Genomic DNA, 20,920 nt, shown 5'->3' with positions numbered 1-20,920 from the left:
AAAATATTATGTTTCCATTTCTGTATAGAGGCACATTTGGGGTACAAATGGCAAGCATGAGTCAGACACAATTTTGTATCAATCAGCAAAATCTGACTCAAGAAATGTTTTGATATCTCATATTGCTGAAAGTAATTGAGCTCATTAAAAGTAAGCTCTTGATTATTCCCTCAACACACACACACACACACACACGCACGCACGCACACATTTAATGTAATCAGTAAAGGCAGATGGCTTGAGAGAAGCTAGTTTTGCTCTGATGATTAAAAACAAAGTGCGGGAAATATGAAAATAGAGTTAAACCCTTTATAGATGAGTGTGGAAGTACTATTGGGTTAAATGTATTTTTAAACCAAATAAAATCTCTAAAAATTTCTTCCTGAAGAACAACTCAAAATAGGGGTCCAGCATCAACCATGGTGTCGTCCTAGAATAAGAAGAGTCTTTAACACCATCAATAGTCCCACGTATCCCAATGAAGAGCACCTTAGTAAGGAAGGCAAAGGATAATTGGCACCGTTATTTCCTTTTTGTCCACTATCTTCAATGAATAAGCTCTACTTTTCCAGTGTTCACAGACACCATTCTCCAATGAGATTTCACTTAATGGTAAGGGAGTGAGCGGGAAAGGGAAAAGAAAGAAAGAAGGGGACCGAAAAAAATGCATTGCATTTTCACTACAAACCAGACACTGTAGCAGACAATTTACTTGTGTTATCTCAAAAAGCAGTTTCAAAGCAGTATTCACATAACAAGATGTTTATGAGAGTCATAGTAGTGCTAAAATTTATAAAGGAAATCTCAACTAAAGAGTTGGGAAAGTATATAGAGTGAGCTCTCATGCCCTACCACTTCCCAATTAAACAAAACAAAAAAAGACAATACCTTGCATCTCTAACAGGAGGATGTTTGTACTTCACTACCTAGAGGAAGGAAAATTTTTCTTCTCACCCAGCAACAAGCAGCTCATCCAATGAGAAGCCACCATCGCCATGATCTTTTTCTTTCCTCCAATAAACTCTTATTATTTGTTTTTACTAATAAATTCCTTGGCCCACCCCCATGCTATAAAGCCTTTCATTTTATATAGTTTTCTGGAGTATCTCTCTGCTTGCTAAATTTCAGGTGCCTAGCTTATGAATTGTTTAACAAAGCCAATTACATCCCTAAATTTACCCAGTTGAATTTTGTTTTTTTAAACAGCAGACTGAGTGTCGCAGGTTTGATTCCCAGCCAGGGTACATGCCTGGGTTACAGGCCATAACCCCCAGCAACCACACATTGATGTTTCTCTCTCTCTTTCTCTATCTCCCTCCCTTCCCTCTCTAAAAATAAATAAATAAAATCTTTAAACAGCGGACTGGACATAAAATAACCTGAGAAATTATTTACTGGTGATGACTTGCCTAGGCTTACTCTGCTGGCTGAGACAAAACCAGGTCTGGAATAATGATCTCCTAGCTCAAGTTGGGTGTTTTTACTTCCTGTCTCTCTCTCCCCACCCAACCCTACCCACTTACCACTTACAGAATCTAGTGAGCAGAGACTTTTTCTCTTCACCAAGAATGGAATAAGGAAATTGGCCTAAAATGAAACACAAAAGTTTTAGTTAAGGTGCAAGATAATTTCTTAGTGATAGCATCTGCTTGTCATAAGAGGAAGTTGTGACTATTGTTTCCCAGATCTCTTTTAAGATATAATTTATTGTCATCCACTAATGGGCATGAAGCATAGCAGACTTGCATAAAGATAAAGGGTGGATGTTCTAGTATGACAATTCCATGAACTGTGTGCAGCATCTACAGCAGCATGTACAGAAAAGATAAGAGTATTGCCTGGGCTTAACACATTGCCACCAGCCTACACTGGTCGAGGACAATCTCATCATCATAGTTTATCCAAAACTAATGACAATAACAGTTAATATTCATTTCACACTTACACTAGGTTAGCATTTTCCATTTTTTATTATTTTCATTTTATACAGGAAGAAACAAAAAGTTTAAGTAACTTGCTTAAGGTCATGCAATGCAGCCAGAAGGTAGTAGAAGCAGGATTCAAAATAATGTATTAAATTGCCCTGCAATTCTATTCCTATCTGTGAATTCTGTGCCATAAATACAGTGACTGTATTTAATAGTAGTAATGTGGTTCTAAAAGAAATATTTGCTCCAAAAGTTATATTTTAAGTTCTAGTGAGATAAACAAAGCATCAGATTATTGCTAAAAATCACAGTAAAGCCCTTTCCAGAAATAGCCTGGCCGAAGTGAAGCAGACAGTGGTGGACAAGGTTTGTGCTATCATGTTAGGGCTTGGGTAGCTGAGCCTGCCCTTGTACATCAGCTGACCAACACCTGGGGCAGGGTGATCCTGCAGGCTTCAAGCCTTATTTTGTTTCATTGTGTTTTAGCAGCTGGCTTGGTGGGAACACCAGAAGTTGATCTTGAGGAGGAGCATATATTGGAAAGGAAAAAAACCCCACAAAGATTAGAAAAAGAGTTCTCTGAATATCAAAGCCATACATTTTTGATAGTCTCAGTATAGGATCCCATTTTCCTGGTTCACAAAGAACTGGCATCTATTGAAAACGGACAAGTCCAAAGCAAGCAAATAACAGAGAAATTTATAGCTCATTTAATGTGTTTCCTTCCACATCTGCTACTTGCTGGAGGTGGGTGGGGGGATTGGGAAATGCCAGGGGTGCACAGATTTAATACCAGATGGTGGATTAGACAAAACAGCCTCAAAGTCCTTTTTAGCCCAGAGTCCTGTAAACCTGAAGGAAATGGAGAATTAAGGTAACAAATGCTACCAATTCTGGGCATAACATGGCAAAAAACCCCAAACACCCCCCAAGACTCTAATATGCAATACCTAGGAAACCGAGGGGGTATGTTTCCATGATCCATGTTGCTTTACTGCTTTGTAGCTGCTTATGAGCCTGTTGGCCATCAGCGGTAATGATGAAATGATGGAAAGCCCAAGCAATTCAGGACTATTTTCCTGAGCCCACTGCCTACTGATTTAAACATATGTTCCAAAAGTGCTAAATGAAATCCTATTCCCAAATTATGAAACTAAATATTTTTCTTAGACATGTCTCACATTGCTCTGTGTGCCAGGGAAATTTCCCATGACCCTTGGAGTCACCCCCATTTATTTGCTCCCATGCACACTTCTTCTGGGACGTAAGACAATCCGGTTGAAGGCTAACATATAAGTATCCGGTGGCATGTCCAACAAAGCTGTTATTTTATCAGGAAGAAGTGAAGGCTTATTTCAGAAACTGAAGCTCCTCAGGAATGAAGTAAATGATTTAGTAGCGATGCCTTGAAGACTATTAGAAAATTATGCGTATTGTTTAGTTAGGAGATAGGAATTAACTAATGTTTCTAAAATGCCTGAGTTTTAGAGATAGGAATTAACTAATGTTTCTAAAATGCCTGAGTTTTAGATCAAGAATTTCAGCAACTTGATGCATTCAAGATGGAGAACCCAATTAAAAAAAAAAAAGTGCCTCCTACATAGCTTTCTCACTGTGCACAAGGAATGGGTCTAAGCTATTATATTAACAGAGATTTGAAGATATACCAAGGAAGAAGATTGCATATCAAGCAGCCAACATCCCAAAAGAGGTTAAATTTGGTTTAATTGTTGATTGTTTTTCAGAGTTGGAGACAGAAAATTAATTAAAGTCAATACTCAGTAGGTTTAGTTGCTATTAAGTAGCATTTAAAATCTGATTGAATTCACAAAGTGGCTGATGGGAAGAACAACAGTGTAATTTTTCAAATCAAGCAAAATTTATTATTTAACTCACTGATAAATGTTTAAATATAAATGAGCCAGAGAGCACAAACAGGCACAAGTGGCACAGCCAATTTAAAATCCACAAAGACCCCCTGCCAGTAATTAGCAAAGTGACAATGGTAAATATTTTAGTAACATAACAGCAAGGGGTTATCTTGCTGAGTGCACCCAGTTCAAGCTATTCCAATCACTTAAATTCATCCTCTCTTCTCACAGTATCCAGCGTTCTTTTCTTTCTTTGATGTCTTTGTCTCCCTTTCTTTTTCCCTTGAGAAAAAGGATTTGTTTCATTTCTAGGCCAAGCAAAGAAACCAGATAATTATAACAATTTATTTAGACTTAGAGGTAAGGGGTATGTTAAACAGGGAATAGAAAATATTTTAAAATAGTTTTTCATATGCTTTCATCCTTCCTAATAGATTCTTATTTTTTGTAACATACTGACAAAAGTATCTGTTTTATGACTCATTCTAAATGTACACGTTCAAATTTTTGATTAGTCTCTTAATATTTTATATGCTGAATTTCACTACTCCACATTTCATTTTTATTTTGCTATTTCTGCAATTATTGCTCTATATTTTCCATAGCAGTACAGCAAAGAATACAAAAACTTTCTGGATTTTATCACCAAATTTTCTATTTAATTTCTGTGCAGTTAGAAATGGACAAAGTAAATACAGTACACAATTCTTATGTTTTCAAACTTTGGGTCTTGAGAATATGCTGAAATTTTAAATTTTATTCTATATTCTGAACTTATACAAGGTCTGTCTGGAAAAAGTCCAGCCATTGTTAATATAACGAGGATGGTTTACATGACATCAATATAACCTGAAACGGAAAAGAGTGGACTGGAATGCACATGCATGAATAATGACAACTTCACTGTACTAGTCAGTGGGGGAGGTAGATGCCACTGAATGAGCATGTGGTGTACTATGTGGCCGTCACATTCAAAATGACTGAGCTAGTAGAGCTACAAATCTGCATCAAATTTTTTGTCAAACTTGAACATTCCTCCATGGAAACTCTTCCGATGATTCAGAAGGCCACAGCTATGGGCAACTGGAGATTGGCAGCTTCATCACGACAACACACCCACTCATGCATCACATCTCCTACAGTGTTGTTTGGAGAAACATCAAATCACCCAGGTGACTCAGCCTCCCTGCAGCCCAGATTTGGTGCCCTGTGACTCCTGGCTTTTCTGAAAGCTGAAATCACCTTTGAAAAGGAAGAGATTTCAAACCATTGATGAGATTCAGGAAAATATGTGGGGAAGCTGATGGTGATGGGGCAAACTGTGAGAGGTCACAAGGTGTCTAATTTAAAGGGGACTGAGACATCACTGTCCTATGTACAATGTTTCCTGTATCTTGTATCTTCTTCAATAAATGCCTCTATTTTTCATATTAATTGGCTGTATACTTTCCAGACAGAACTCGCATGCCTTAGTGTTGAGGTTTCTTTAATATATTAGATTTTATACTCTTAGATAATTATGGATTTTTGAAGGTTGCTGTCCAATATACTGACTTCTAGGAAAATTAGGTGCCATATACTATTCTTGCCTATCTATAGATTCATTTCTTTCTGATCATTTCATTTTTATTATTAACCATTGCTAGATATGCTGAAGATCTTCATTTGCACCTACAGAGTCACACGCCACTCTTCTCTGTTGTATTCTCTTTCTCTGCTCCTTGACAGAGGCTGGTCCGCATGGACTGCACCAGTGGGCTGCTGCCTTCTGCCTTACTGGTTGACTGCGGACAGGAGATAGAAAGGCAAGAAAACAAGCAAAGTTGAGTGTTTATTCCCTTGCATGTGTGTGTTGGGGGGTGTATTTTCATCAGGATGTAGACTGATAATGCAATAAGAGAATCAGGTTAAGTGTATTTTCACTTGTTTGAATTTTTTAAAATATATGATAACCTTTATTTATTTCAGGCTGTGTTCTAAAAATTTCTTGTATTTTAAAGTAATGCATAGAATATACAAGCTACTGGTAAGAAAAAAAATGAAGCAAAAGGAAAACAAGGTGCAAGGGATTAACTGGAATCAGGAACCATGTTAGCATATAAAGCAAAAACCATGAAACCTGTGTGTTTGCTATTATTTGTTTTTGAACTTACCAGTAGCTAAAGCAAAAAAGAAAAAAATTAAAAAGACAAAGTTCATAGGAGAAGCACAACATTCATACCAAGAACAAAGGAACATATTAAGGTGAAGAGGAAACTATAATGTGATAAATAATATCTTTACCAACATTCTCAATGGCTCACTAAATCAGATGAAAATATTTTTCTATGATGCTTTATTCCTGAAGGTATCAAAATGTTATGATCTGATCCTGTTATTTTTGCTAAGGAGACTCTTTACATAATCTACTAATAAGGTCATATTTTCACTTTTTTTGGGGGGGTGGAGTTGAAGTAGATGATTTTCAATGGCCTTTAACTTTTAATGAGCTATAATGATTAATATGTTTGAAGTAAAAAGACATGAGCCATTTTTTTGTTTAAAAACACATTCAAAGTATTCAGATTTGTTGGTTGCCATCAAAATGACCAAGTACCAACATGAACAAGGCTTGATTGGAGATATATTGTATTAAGAATGTTAATTTAATCAATTCAACATTAAAATGATCATAGAAGGGTGGAACTGTGGTGTAAGATTGGCATATAAATTGTAAATTAAGAAAACTGACAAATTATTCCTCTCCTGATTATAACCAAAGCCTGCTGGTGTCACTAATCTGGACTCCAAGATATAAACACACACTCACCATCTTGGTATTAGAGCCATACAGTGCTTACAATGTAAAGAGTATTTTGACATATGCTATTTTAACTCTACCACAGTTTGGTAAGATAGACACTGTTGTCCTTACTGTAAATATTACAATGGAGTGCATAAACGTGAGATGATTTTCCCAAAGTTTTATAGACAGTGTATCTCAGAGTTTAGAGTAAAACCCAGAAGGTTTCCCAACGCTGACCTGGAGTCCGTTTTCTAGGACATGATCTATGACTCACTGATTAAGAAAAGTGGAAAAAAATGTGGAAAAACAAGCTATAACTACATGAAGAAAAGGACCTGAATGTATAAATTTCAGTGACCAAGTTTAGAAAGGACTTTAGAAACCATTAGTCCTGACCCATACTCTTTTACTAAAAAGAAACACAATAGCTGAGGCTCTAAATGGCTTCATTTCATCCATTCTCATTGACTTGCAGCACTGTTTCAAAGGAGTAGTGAGTCAAATGAAAAATTTTATATATATATAAAATATGTAAATTATATATATAATATGTGTGTAAACTTTGAGTAATCAGGCTAGTAACTTTGAAAATTGGTTTTTTTTAAATTAAAAGCAATCACATTTCATTCCTTTCTTGGATGCTAAACTCACGCGGTAGCATTGCCTCAAGCCACAGTTCCCAAACCGCCCTGAGGTGCCCCAGGGTGGCACAGGGAACTCACAGGGGCTACATGGGACATTTTAAATTTTGGAGAGAAACATGATAATAGTTGACATCTGTCGACACCACAAGAACTGAGAGATCGAGGTAGTTCATAGTTTAAACATTAGATCATGCTACATTCTTTTCAATGATAGCTTATTATTATAGAGCTGAGTTTTTGGCAGTCATTACAATAAAAAGCAAATGTGGCACATAGTCAATGTAAATCACAAGTGAGAGTAGCAGGGCCCAATCTGATTCCAGCGTTTGAGAACTTGTCAGTGCCCAGCAAGTGCACACATCACATCGGCCAGAAATTGTGGCTACATAAGAATGAACTAATATTTTTTTTCTTTTACCGTTTGCATTCTTTTAAAAACTAGCTAGTAAGTTATGAGGATAAAAAAATAAACTGTTTTGACTCAACTACTTAATTAACAAAACCATTAGATTTTTCCTTCTGGCCTTGAGGCAATGTTAACATTTCTGAGATACTAAGAGCACCACAAATCAAAATTTTTTGAAAATTTTTGTTCCAATGGTTAAGAATGTGGACTCCAGACTTAGAATCCCAGCTTTACTACTTATCAGCCATGCTACTTTCCACCGATCCTGTCTGTGCCTCCATTTATTCATCTACAAAATGAAGATGATAATAGGATTTACCTCAATAGATTTATCGTGTACATTAGTGAGTCTGTATGTGTAAGCCAGGTAGAAGGGAGCCAGGCCCAGAGCGAATGCTATCCTTGTAAGTATCAGCCATTAAACTGCTTATAAGACAAACCTTCACCAAAGGCAGTCTGGTGGCAGCATGTGCCTGCTGCTTCATCAGTCAATACAGAAAGCTTGGGGGCCTGTGCACGTGGAGTCCACAGGCTGCAGAACTTTCCTTCCTTGTTCCTTTTTTTCCCCTGCTTTATATGGGAGGCAACCTGACAAATATTTTGGAGAAATTTCAACTAGTGTTGAGTGCTCCATAGGTCACAATTCCAGAGGAGGTAAGGAATGCCGTGTCCCATGCATGCTTTCAGGTGCTCTTTATGTTCCCCATTTGCTTCGTAAAACAGAGCTGAAATAACTTTGGACCCTGAAGCTGGGTTGGCAGAGGGAGTGTTTGTACTGATCATTCCTTAGAGGGAAGGGACTTTTAAATGATTACCTGTTGCTGCACACAAAAGTTAACTATAGCTTTCTTCTATTAGGATACTTAAAGCTATTCACAGCTCAAATGTCACACCTCTTCAGTTGTGTTTCATCTGATTTCCTCATATAATGATTAGTTGCTAAAATGGAGGTATATTTTAATTTTCCTTAAAGGTTTTTTTCCCTAACAATTACCCTGTCTCTATTCTTTGCCCTGAAAACAGCATAATAGCTTTTAGGCAACAAAAATTTCTGTCTTAGACATTGCACAAAATAATAAAAGTTATATTTGTCCAAGAACATGTAAATTAATTTTGGCAATTCATATTATGTCATTTAAAAATTATGCAATGACATTCTATAACATAATGATAAGTAAAAGCAGAATATAAAATTACATATCTATCTATGTGATCCTAACTTTATAAAAATAGAAATTAGATATATTTGTGTACATGCATCAAAAATGGTTGAGAGGGAATTCAGCAAATAGTTTTAATTCTATCTGGTTAGAGATGTGCAAGTTCTTTCTCTTTCTTACATTTTGGTTTGGATATAATTATTCAACTGAAAGAAACAGAATTCACAACCAATATGACATCTAATCATCACAGATATCTAGAGATGTGTGATTCAGGTAATGGGCTGAGTAGTTTAAAAATCCAAGCACTCAAACCATGGTTTCTGAATTCCCATGGCCTGTCTCTCAGAGCAGAGTGGTTGCAGCAACTCCAACCATCATATTGTCATGTGACCAACATTCAAAGTGGGAGAGGAACATGCAGCCCCACTCCTCATGCAGCCCTCTCTTTCCACTGGGGAAGGTAATATTTCCCCAAAACCTCTCAGGCCTCATATCATATAGCCCGCACTGAGTCACATGTCCTTCCCTGAATGTAAGCTTACCATATTTGGCATAAACTAATTTTGATTCATTCTTAGGAGCTAGGCACATAGCCACCAAGGGAAAAAAAATCAAGGTTATAACATCAAGGAGAAAGAGAAGAATTGCTGTAGATTGAGCAATTCTTTAATGTATTTCCCAAGTAGTCTGTGATGGTTGAATATTTCAACCAAAATCAAAAGTTAAATATAATAGAATAACAAAAAGGCAAGAAATATGAACCTTATTTCTAAAAATAAAGAAACAACATATAGGTTAAGAGAATGGGACATAGAAAAATGTAAATACTGTTCACCCTTCTACCGGCACATCTGGCAGACAAGAAGAGGAAAATTCTGCCATTCCATGTGGAGCACTTGCCTAATATCTATAATTGAACTCCTTCTTATAAATAACTGCAGCAGCTTGAACATCTCATGAGTTGACAGGAGCTCATCTGAAAACAAGAAACACTCTCAAAACTTCTGAAGGAGAAGTGTTGCTATCCAAATCCTAATATGCCAGGAAAGGGAGCTCTCAGGCACAGTGCACTGTATCAGTTCATGAAGCTGCTGAGGCCAAAAAGATCAGCAAAATGCTGGGTGTCATCAGAAAACGTTGTATATTCCCTGTAAAATGATTTAGTGCCTTGGAATAGAATAGCACATGGAGCACCCATCAATAGACTTTAGAAATGGGTACCAGACTCAGAAATAATTGACAAAGAAGAGTCAGGATAATGAATAAGATGTTAACAGTTTATAAATCTGTTTCTGTGAAAATACTGGACCAGAAGGACACTGTAACCAAATGCCAGGACTCTAGAACAATAGGCAGTCCTTCTATCGGCCATGACTTACAACTCAGATACTGAGAGGCTGGCTTTCATGGTGGCCACCTTGGCCAGACAGGGAGCTGATCCCAGAGCTACAGCCACAACTGTCAGCTGATTCTGAAAGCAAAGGTGGAAGTTGGAGGAGAAACCACGGTCAGTGAGGGAGGAAATGTACTTAAAGCTGGTAATATCAGGAGGGGAGACTACAGCGATAAAATGAGAGCGTAAATAAATTAGAAAAGACAAATTACCTATGTAGTGGGAAGAAAACATAGGACTGTATGAAAATTTGACAGACATTTCTTTCCTAGTTAATAGCTTTTGTTAAAGCACGGGTTCCTGCTTTCTCCCTGCCCTCTACAGTACCTCAAAGGCACTTCTCAGCAGCATCTATCTGTACCACAGGAGCTGGGGTTCAGATCATTTTATGAATGGATGATGCACAACTGGGGGTGGTTTAATCATATTCTTCACTGGGGTTCATTCCCTAGAGCAGGGGTCCCCCATGCCAGGGCTACTGATCAGTACCAATCCCTTGCCTGTTAGGAACAAAGCCGCACAGCAGGAGGTGAGCAGTGGGCAAGACTTGCTTTCATTACTACTTAAGCTCTGCCTCCTGTCTCCCCCATCAGTGAAAAAGTTGTCTTCCACAAAATCAGTCCCTGGTGCCAAAAAGTTTGGGGACTGCTGCCCAAGAGTATATTGAAAGATGTTCTCTTTCAAGAGATCCTAGAGTTTATGACTTTTTACTGGGTTATTAGTTTTTTATTCCTTTTGCTAGTATTTCTGCCCTATTTTTGCTTCAATATATAATATTAAATATAAAATTATGGTCATAAATAAATAAGCAAGTATATAAATAAATATAATAAAAACAACCTTTTGCGGGGTCTCCATCATTTGCTCATTTAACAAGTAATGATTGAATATCTTTCTACTCAGTTTCACAACCTGTACTATGTTGAGAGACCTGTGCAGTGATCAATCAAAGTTCCTTCTCATTGGCCGAATGAGGGGCAGATGGACCCAGTCAGACCCACTGTGGCAATTGCTTTGTCCTTAGTTCTCATGTGTCAAAACATAAATAAGGACTTATTAGAATTCTGCCTTAGCCTCTTCATGACTAGAGCTAAAAACAGGGAGGGCATGAAGAGTTTGCAATTAGAACAACATTCCTTTCTTGGATGCTCTGTCATTCAAGCACTAAGTCTGAGAACTCTCTATGAACAAAAGAGTAGCCTAGTTAGATCATAGAAGTACAAATGAAAAAAGGAGAACATGCTTATGTCCTATAGAAACTTAGTTTCTATAGTTCAATGGGGAAGACATTCCCAGGATGCAAGTAAAGGTGGCTTAGAAGTATATCAAGGAAATCAGATAAATACGGCACTTTATTAAAATTATCTCTAGTGATGATAGCACATGTACATGTGAAAATTTAATTTAAGAGATTCATCGCTGTAAGTCTATGTGCTTCAGTTGTCTAAAATATAAATTATAGTAAAATACTTGCTTTATAAGTCTCTCAAGAAAATATGTAGCATAATAGAATAATGAATTGGTTTATAAACTAGGGAGTTGTATACTTATTTTTATATAAAACCTTAACCAGAGATAATCCTTTTATTTTATTTGAACATTGAAGCATAAAACCAATAAAATTAATAGCATGTGAATGATAAGGTTCATGACTTCTGGTTATTACAAAATTGTCCCAACAGATGTTAGTAAATTTTAGTAATCTTGGAGATTTTATAATTACTTATTGGCAAATTGGATATTGTGTGTGGTAATATTAACTACTAATATTAATTACATACTTTAATTATTTCTAGGCTCTCATAGCTTTTGTTGTTGCTTGGAATACCATGAAATTTCAAGATAATAATTAAATGTGAGCTTTGACATGCTCCCGAGGGCAGGCACCTTATGCAGCCTGTTCTTATAAATGATAACAAATACAAATAATGAATTATGTTAAAATCAGCTAAGTCCATAGTGATTATTTTCTAAAAATTCCTCAGTATATAAAATAATAAAATAAGTTCTAATTGTTGGGTTAATTAGCCAGCAATCTCACTTTAAAAAGCAGGAAAAGAAATTAGAGATATAAGAATAAGACAGTGCATTCAATAGTGAAAATAATGAGCAACCTAATTAGCATCTTACCAAATAAGATCTGAGATGAATAATATCTCCTGTCACTATGTAATTATGAGTAGGTTATAGGGAAATATTCAAAGCTTGGGCTAAGCACAGTCAGATAAAATTATTTCACCCCCCCATTCTATTACAAAAATTTTCAAACATACAGAAGATAAATAAACATACAGAAAATTTAAAAGTATGTTGAATATTTATATACCCACCATCTAGATCTATCAACTAATATAATTTTATACCTAAAAAAGAATGAGAAAACATTTAAGAAGGATGACAAATCACTTAAAATAGAAGTTAAAAATATAAACATAACTGTCCTTTATTTAAAAAAGAAACAAGAAATAAAATTCATCATAAAGTCCCACTTAAATAAAAACAAAATATTAAAATGTTAAAATATTAACAAGAAATGCACAAATATATATGAAGAAAAATATTTATACTATACTGAGTCATATAAGCCTTGAGAAAATACAAAAGCATATAATTTTTCTTGAAAAAAAGTCACTCAATATTATAAACATGGAAATTCACCCTAAAATAATGTTGAAATTATTTTCAGTCTCAGTAAAAGATTAAATATTTTTAGAAAGATTATTTTAAAATGTATTTGAAAAAACAAACTCATTAAAAAATGAGGGAAAATGTTAAAGCAAAGTGAACTAGGTTAAGAATAATACACAAAACTTTCAATTATTTCAAAAAGAAATAATGTTTAAGACAATGGTGCTAGAGAGGAAGATCAATAAAAGAAAATGGGGCACCCAGAAATATATTCATGAAAAATAAAAATTTTCATATATGTTAAAATGGATTTTCAAAACAGTTGATAAGAGATGCACTATTTAGTAAATGTCCATTCAAATGTGTAGGCTTTTAAAAAATACAGTACTTGCTTCTTACTTCATAAAAAATTCCAGAAAGTTTAAGAATTTAAAATGTTTTACAAATATAAAATAATTGAGGGAGTTCTTGCCAAGATGGAGGCACAGGTAGAAATGCTTTGCTTCCTCGCACCACCAAAAGAAGGATAACAACCAATTTACAAACAATAAACAACCAGAAATGCCAGAAAATCAAACTGCATGGAACTCCAACAACCAAGGAATTAAAGAAACATTCATCCAGACTGGTAAAAGGGGCAGAGACAGGCAGCTAGGAGGAGAGGACCCGCAGCAAGGTGGCAGACCATGTGGTAACATGGGGCTGACTGACAGGAAAACCAAACTCTATCTATAAAATCCTGTGGGGGTTACAGGAGAAACTCCCAGTCTCACAGGAAGAGTTTGTTGGAAAGTGGAGCTAGAGCACAGCCAGCAAGCAGCATTGTTCCCTCTCTGACACCTCCCCAACAGACAGAGCCATAAAGCAGCAAAGAGAGCTGCCCCACCCTGGCATATATGTAAGGATTCGCCCCCTTACAACATAACAAGTGCTGCAGAGACAAAGAGATATGGCCCAAATGAAAGAATGGGTCAAAACTTCAGAAAAAGAGCTAAATGACAAGGAGATAGAAAACCTATCTGATGCAGAGTTCAAAACATTGGTAACCAGGATGCTCACAAAAATGGTTGAGTACAGTCTCAAAATAGAGGAAAAAGTGAAGGCTATGAAAAGTGAAGTAAAGGAAAATGTACAGGGAACCAATAGTGATAGGAAGGAAACAGAAGCTTAAATCAATGATTTGGAACAAAAAGAAGAAATAAATATCTGACCAGAACAGAATGAAGAAACAATAATACCAAAAAGTGAGGAAAGGCTGAGGAACCTCTGGGATAACTTTAAGCACTTCAACATCCAAATAATAGGGCTGTCAGAAGGAGAAGGGGAATAGGAATAAGTTTTCAAGAAATTGAAAACTTATTTGAACAAATAATGAAGGAAAACTCTCCCAATCTGGTGAAGGAAATAAACTCCCAGGAAGTCCAGGAAGCCTGAAAACTTCCAAAGAAGTTGGACCCAAGGAGGAACACACCAAAGCACATCACAATTAAGTTACCCAAGATTAAAAGTAAGAAGAGAATCTTAAAAGCATTGAGAGGAAAGGAAAGAGTTACCTACAAAGGAATGCCCATAAACTATCAGCTGATTTCTCAAGAGAAACCTTACAGGCAAGAAGGGGCTGGAAAGAAGTACCAGAAGTCATGAAAGGCAAGGACCTATATCCAAGATTACTCTATCCAGCAAAGCATTGGTTTACAATGGAAGGATAGATAAAGTGCTTCACAGATAAGGTCAAATGAAAGGAGTTCATCATCATCAAGCCCTTATTATATGAAATGTTAAAGGGACTTATCTAAGAAATAAAAGAAGATCAAAAACTATGAACAGTAAAATGACAACAAACTCACAACTATCAACAACTGAACCTAAAAAAACAAAAACAAAAACTAAGCAAACTAGAATAGGAACAGAATCACAGAAATGGAGATCACATGGAGGGTTATCTGTGGTGAGGCAGAAGGGGAGAATATGGGGGAAATATAGAGGGAATATAGAGGGAATAAGAAGCATAATTAGTAGGCATAAAATACACAGAGGGAGGTTAAGAATAGTATAAGAAATAGAGAAGCCAAAGAAATTCTATGTACAATTTACGGACATGAACTAAGTGTGGGGGTGGGGAGGGGGTGCTAGAGGGTAGGGGGTTTCAGGGCAGATGGGGGATAAAGGAGAGAAAAAAACTGGGACAACTGTAATAGGATAGTCGATAAAATATACTTAAAATAAATAAAGAAATACAATAACTGAGGGAAAAGGAACTTTTTTGTAATCTTGAACTAGGAAAGACATTTCTTAGCATGATAAGAAGTCTGTGAGCAATAAGCTAAAAACATAGGTAAGTTTGACTACTAAAAATTTCTAACATTTGTATTTAACACTAAACACTATAAATAAAGTAAAACAATAATATTTTGGGTTGGCCAAAAAATCTGTTTAGTTTTTTTTGTAAAATAAAAAACACACTTTTCATTTTCACCAATAATTTTATTGATTTGGATATTTTGAGTATGTTGGCTATCTCCTGCTATTGGCTTCTACTGGGTAGAGGCCAGGGGTGCTGCTAAACATCTTCCAATGCATAAGACAGACCCACAGCAAAGAATTATTTAACCTATATGTCAATAGTACCTACAAACTTTGCAAACCATCTTTAACAAGTTTGATCAGTCACAGCACCTTTTCCATACACTGCACAAATCTTTTTTTTTTTTTTGGTGTTTCAGGTGCATTTTTACCTTTCTTGAAATAATAAAGCATAATATGCTGAAAATGTTGTGTATCTTCATCCATCTTCAGTATTAGAATGGCTGTGCAAAATTCCACCAATTTTGATGTTTTTCTTAAATGAACAGTGATACAACAGTTGTCATAATACAATCTAACCAAATTGTTTCAAAAGAAGCTGAAGACAAGTAGGCACTACTAGAGCCAATTTACAGGAAAAACTAAACAAACTTTTGGCCCACCCAGTAATAGCTTAGGAAAATGTGGTTGCCACAGCCATGACTATTAATGGGTCAATTTAATAAACAAAAAGCTTTTATGCATCAATAAGAAGACAAATTGTCCTGTGGGAAGTTGGATGAAGGATATAATAATTCAGGCTGTACTGAAAAGAACTACAAGACACCAAAAAACATAATAAAATTGCCCAGTGTTATTCAAAAACAATCTAAATTATGTACTAGTTAAAATTAAGAAAAGTTAAATGAACCGATATGGCAATCTGCCTGAAATATATGCAATTGGAAGAACTGATATAGAATGGCATATGTAGTATAAAATTGTTTTGCAGGAAAAAAATGTGTATATCTATACATATACATGTTTATATATGGATCAGAAAAATGTGGAAGTGCAGACACCAACTCTTGGTAGTATCTACTTCTCTGGAGTGAGATGATAAAAAGCAAAAAAAAGGTTTATAGGGACCTCCATTTTTTCCTTTATAAAATTTTATACTTTTAATTTTAAAAAATTAGTTTTTTATTATTTTGAGACAATTGTAGATTCATTAGCTTTTTAACAAGGAGCATTTATTTTATAATGCCAGGATTACTTAAAATTCTGAAACATTTCAAGGAAAAAAGGAAGTAAGATAAAAGGGATTGAAAAAGAGAATCAATTTTGCAAGTTCTATAGTGTGAAGAGACTAGACATTAATATTATAGCCCCATACTAATCAGGTCTTTATGTGTTTGAGTTAACTCTGTAGTGACCTGTATATAATTTTCATTCCATGGGTGGGCCCTGTCATTTTCAGCTAATAATTTTGAGATCCACATGAAGTTCTCGTTTAGGGAAAATGCCAAACATTACTATCGATAGGCATTTGGAAAAGAGGACCCCACCTGACAACTGCATTTGAGATTCTCTCACTGAAGAGGGGCAGAGCAGAGGGCTACCCCACAACATGATGCTTTCATAAGTCTCATTTGTGACTGGGTGGACCACATGTTCCACTCACAGCAAATATTTCCTAGAGGCTGTCACTGCTATTCATAAGAGCTATCCTGTGTTGGAAACTTACTGTGTTTCAAATACATCTCTAAATTCTTGATATCACTGATTGATTTGAATTTCATTAACCACCCCATGAGATTATCCCCTCAAGGACACATATCTAGATTGAAGTATTGAAGTTCATATTCTAATCCAGTTCTTCATAATTATAATGTTCATATGTTGCCACTAAGTATAGACTTAGGAGAGTAAATATCTAGCAACCAGGATTTCTTTTGAGGGGATGTAAATAAACAACTATATACATATATACAATGAAATATTATTCAGACATAAAAGAAGAAAATTTTGCCATTTGGGACAACATGGATGGACCTTGAGGACATTATGCTATGTGAAATAAGTCAGGCAGAGTAAAGGCAAATATCACATGTTCTTAACTATATGTAACATCTAAGAAAAACAAACAACTTACAGATACAGAAAACAGATTGGTGATTGCAAGGGGCAGGGAGATGGGTGAAATTAGTGAAGGAGGTCAAAAAATACAAACTTTCAGTCATAAGTAAGTCAGTCCTGGGGATGTAATATACAGCATGGTGATATAGTTAATAATACTGTATTGTATATTTGAAAGTTATTAAGAGAGTACATATTCAAAGTTCTCATCACAAGAAAATATTTGTAATTGTGTGGTAATGGATATTAACTAGACTTATTGTGGTCAAATTTCACAGTAGATACAAATATTGGATCATTATGCAATACACCTGGAACTATATGTCAACTATATCTCATTAAAAAAACCGCCCTAGATTTGGACACCCTCCTATAAATTTTGAGGAGAAAATGCCAGGAAATGTAACTATCAAGTTACCCCTCAAACAGTAAAATAGGTTTCTGGTTTGGCAGGAGTTCCAAAACATTTACTACAATGGAAACACACACAAACAAACCTAAGTGGGATTTAATCCAAGTCCTAAAGATACTGGCTCGTGAGCAGTGAGTAAATGACACCTGCTGCCTTGCATGCAATCTGGCTTGATTGAGTTATGGTAAAGAGGCAAGTAATTAAAACCCACTTCTAACAATTAAGCATGAATACCCCCAAGGAAGGGTATTTTCTGGACAGCTGGCCACACGGGCCTGGAGATCTTTTTCCCTAAATGGCAAGCTGATATACTTATTCCACAGTAAAGTTCTTCTTTTCTAGCTATTTCCACTGCACAATTTGAAGATTTATGTGCTGATCCCTGATTCAAAGCCTTCCCTAGCAAGCACCTCACTAAAGCAAAGATTTTCAGGATCTAGGAGAATAAAGGAATCAAACATCCAAAGATTCTATCTATTTACAGCAAGACTGAGCCTGTCCCTCATGGCCAGAGACTCTCACTCAAACGTGTTGTGATCAACATCTCCACAAGCAAGGAGAATAAGGCCACCTTGTTTTCAGAATTGACTAATGTAGAGAGCAGCCATCCCAAATATAGACAGGACTTACTAATTTACCTCACTGCCTGGTATTACCAAGCACTGAAACTTGCAGTTGACCTTGATGCAAGTTTTAAGTGGCAGTATACCTAGCCTTTGTCTTCTGCACTGCACTTTCTTTTAGCCCCAATCCTATCCCCAAATATGATGTGGTTCCACTCCACTGTGTGCTGAATACTTCCTTCTGTGGTAAATGCAGAAGCAAATATACCAATCACATTGATTGTGAAGTGACTTACTGTGAAAAGTAGGTCACACACTTGGGGTATACATGTCATAAATACTTGCTACCCTGACATTAGTTCTAGACAATACTGTTTATTTTCTTTTTACTTGTGTCTCTCATAAAGGCTTGATGGCTTTCTGCCCTTACCTCCCCCTCATGCCATCACATTTAGTGAAATGTCCCCTGAGCTAGACTGTATTTCTCTCAAGATCATCAAGACTTTTAATACTTGGTTCATGGCAACCCTATGAAATTTTTCATCTCCTATTTTCTAGCATCAGGCCCCCAAGCCTTTCCCTCTTCTACTCTGCATTTTGCTCTCCTGGCCAGCTACCCCTGCTGTCTAAAGCCTCCATGCCCCTATCACAGAGCAAAGACTGTGTTGTTTGCTACCCCCAGACGCCTGTTCAATGAAGCCACAGAATTTGGTCTCCTTTTCACTCTGTTTCCTCATGAAAAAGTGACTTCTAGCCTTTGTGGTAGGAGTAGAATGCTCAAACAGAGGTGGGAAAAGGATGTGAACCATATTCAAGCAAATAATTATTATCTTATGATACCCGCTTGGGACCTTCCTTGTTATTTTGTTGTTGATGATGATATTGTTTGGTTCATTTGGGTTGGGCTACACGATCATAGTTACTTTGTAACAATGATTAGTTTGTAGGTTTTCTTCAGAATATTTGCTTTTTTATCAACCTACCCTAAATCTTCAGGAACCACCAGCACCAAGAGTACAGGATTTTTTATTTCTTTTGTCCTGTATAATGTTTTCTCACTAGTTGTGCCTGTGGGCTGTTTTGGTTTAGAAAGCAGGGTTGTAATTCTGTCTCCTTTGGAAATATCTCTTCTGACCTTGCTCCTTCTTTTCCCTTTGCTGGGTCCCAGAGTTGCTAACTATCTGCATGCTTTAGCTGCATAATGCAAAGCATTCCCTTAATGGGTATCGATTTCACATGGAGAACTCAGACATATGTTTCCCATTTTTCTCCCTTTTATGCCACATACTTGTGCTGAATAGTTTTATTGGTAATGGGGGAGATGCCAGAATATTTCCAGGATCTCATGGTCATGGGAGTGTGCTGTTCTGTGGACTGTGTCTGGATAATGCCAACATAATCAATCAAAACGGAAACATTTGGTCAAATAAGCATTTTTTAAATTATTACAATAATGCTCATAGCTTTGAATATTTAACCAACCTTACAGCTATTTTGATGTAATATAGGAACAAACCTAGAAGAGTACGTTGTAAACACTTCTATTTCTTAAAAGTGAAATTTTGTTGGAATTTTATGTAGCTGCAACATCCCTCAGGAAAGGAGGGTTCCTCTGCCACTGCTATTCTAAAAAAGACACAAACACATTGCTTAACTGAGCTATGTTCACCTTCCTCCTTTATAAAAGAAATGTTACTTAGTCTTATTTAGTTTTGGACATCTTTGGGATATAATGAAGGCTACCCTCCATCCCCCACACCTAAATTAGTACACATGAAATTTGCAAACAACTTCAAAATAATGTAATATAATAACTTCGAACTCAAAATAATTTATATACCTCTTAGGGTTTTGTTATGAACTCTTACGACAGATGATCTTTAACTTAAAATTTTAGAATTTCATGCTTTTTCCATAATGCTGAAGAACTCATATCTCCTCGGCCATTTCTGCAGCAAAAGCTCTCCCAAAGCCTGCTATGTGGGAGTTGTAGATATGCTAAAACATTATGTCTTGTTGCCATACTAGTAATGCTTCTGTAGTCATTGGCTTCTTTTAGTGAGGGTAAGTCTTAGATGGTCAGGATATAGTTGAGCTCTTTCTCAACCATCCGGGAGTGACTGACAAGCACCACCTTCTGGAGAAAATGTGTACTAAATGTCAAAGTTAATGATCCCTGACGCAGCCGGGCAGATCTCAGGTACCCCTGGCCACATCTCTCCCTGCCTTCAGCATCAGTCTTCCTCCATATTTCTTGAGCGACCTCATTCCCCCTTACTCTCACCCAGAGTAAATCTGTCTTTGGCCTCTGGGAGCCTTGAAAGTGGTTTAGTCTGAAAATTAATTCTGTTAATTGAAAGAGTTCTACTTTTCGTTAGAAATCTCACAGCAGAAAAATTCAGATCATGTTAAGACACTCTTGGCTATAGTTCATATTAGAAGCTTTATGTCAAGCAACTTAAGTATGATTTGTCATTAAAATGTAGGTGAAGCAGTTTAAAGTTCTTACTCAGAGCAAATGGGGAAGGCACTAAGAAGAGAACACATTGTCTTGGTGGGTGTAACAATGGCCAACTTATTAAAATAATGCTACACTCAGCCTTGTGCATAATGAAGCAGTGAGTTTTTGATTTAAAAGATTTATTTTAAACATAAAAAGTACATATCTTGGTAAATAGTTAAACTTGCTTTTTGTAAGTTTAAGT

Source organism: Phyllostomus discolor, chromosome 4 (genome assembly GCF_004126475.2).
Source record: "Phyllostomus discolor isolate MPI-MPIP mPhyDis1 chromosome 4, mPhyDis1.pri.v3, whole genome shotgun sequence".
Lineage (NCBI taxonomy): Eukaryota > Metazoa > Chordata > Mammalia > Chiroptera > Phyllostomidae > Phyllostomus > Phyllostomus discolor.
The sequence above is the reverse complement of the archived record's forward strand: the minus strand, read 5'-3'. Positions refer to the sequence as shown.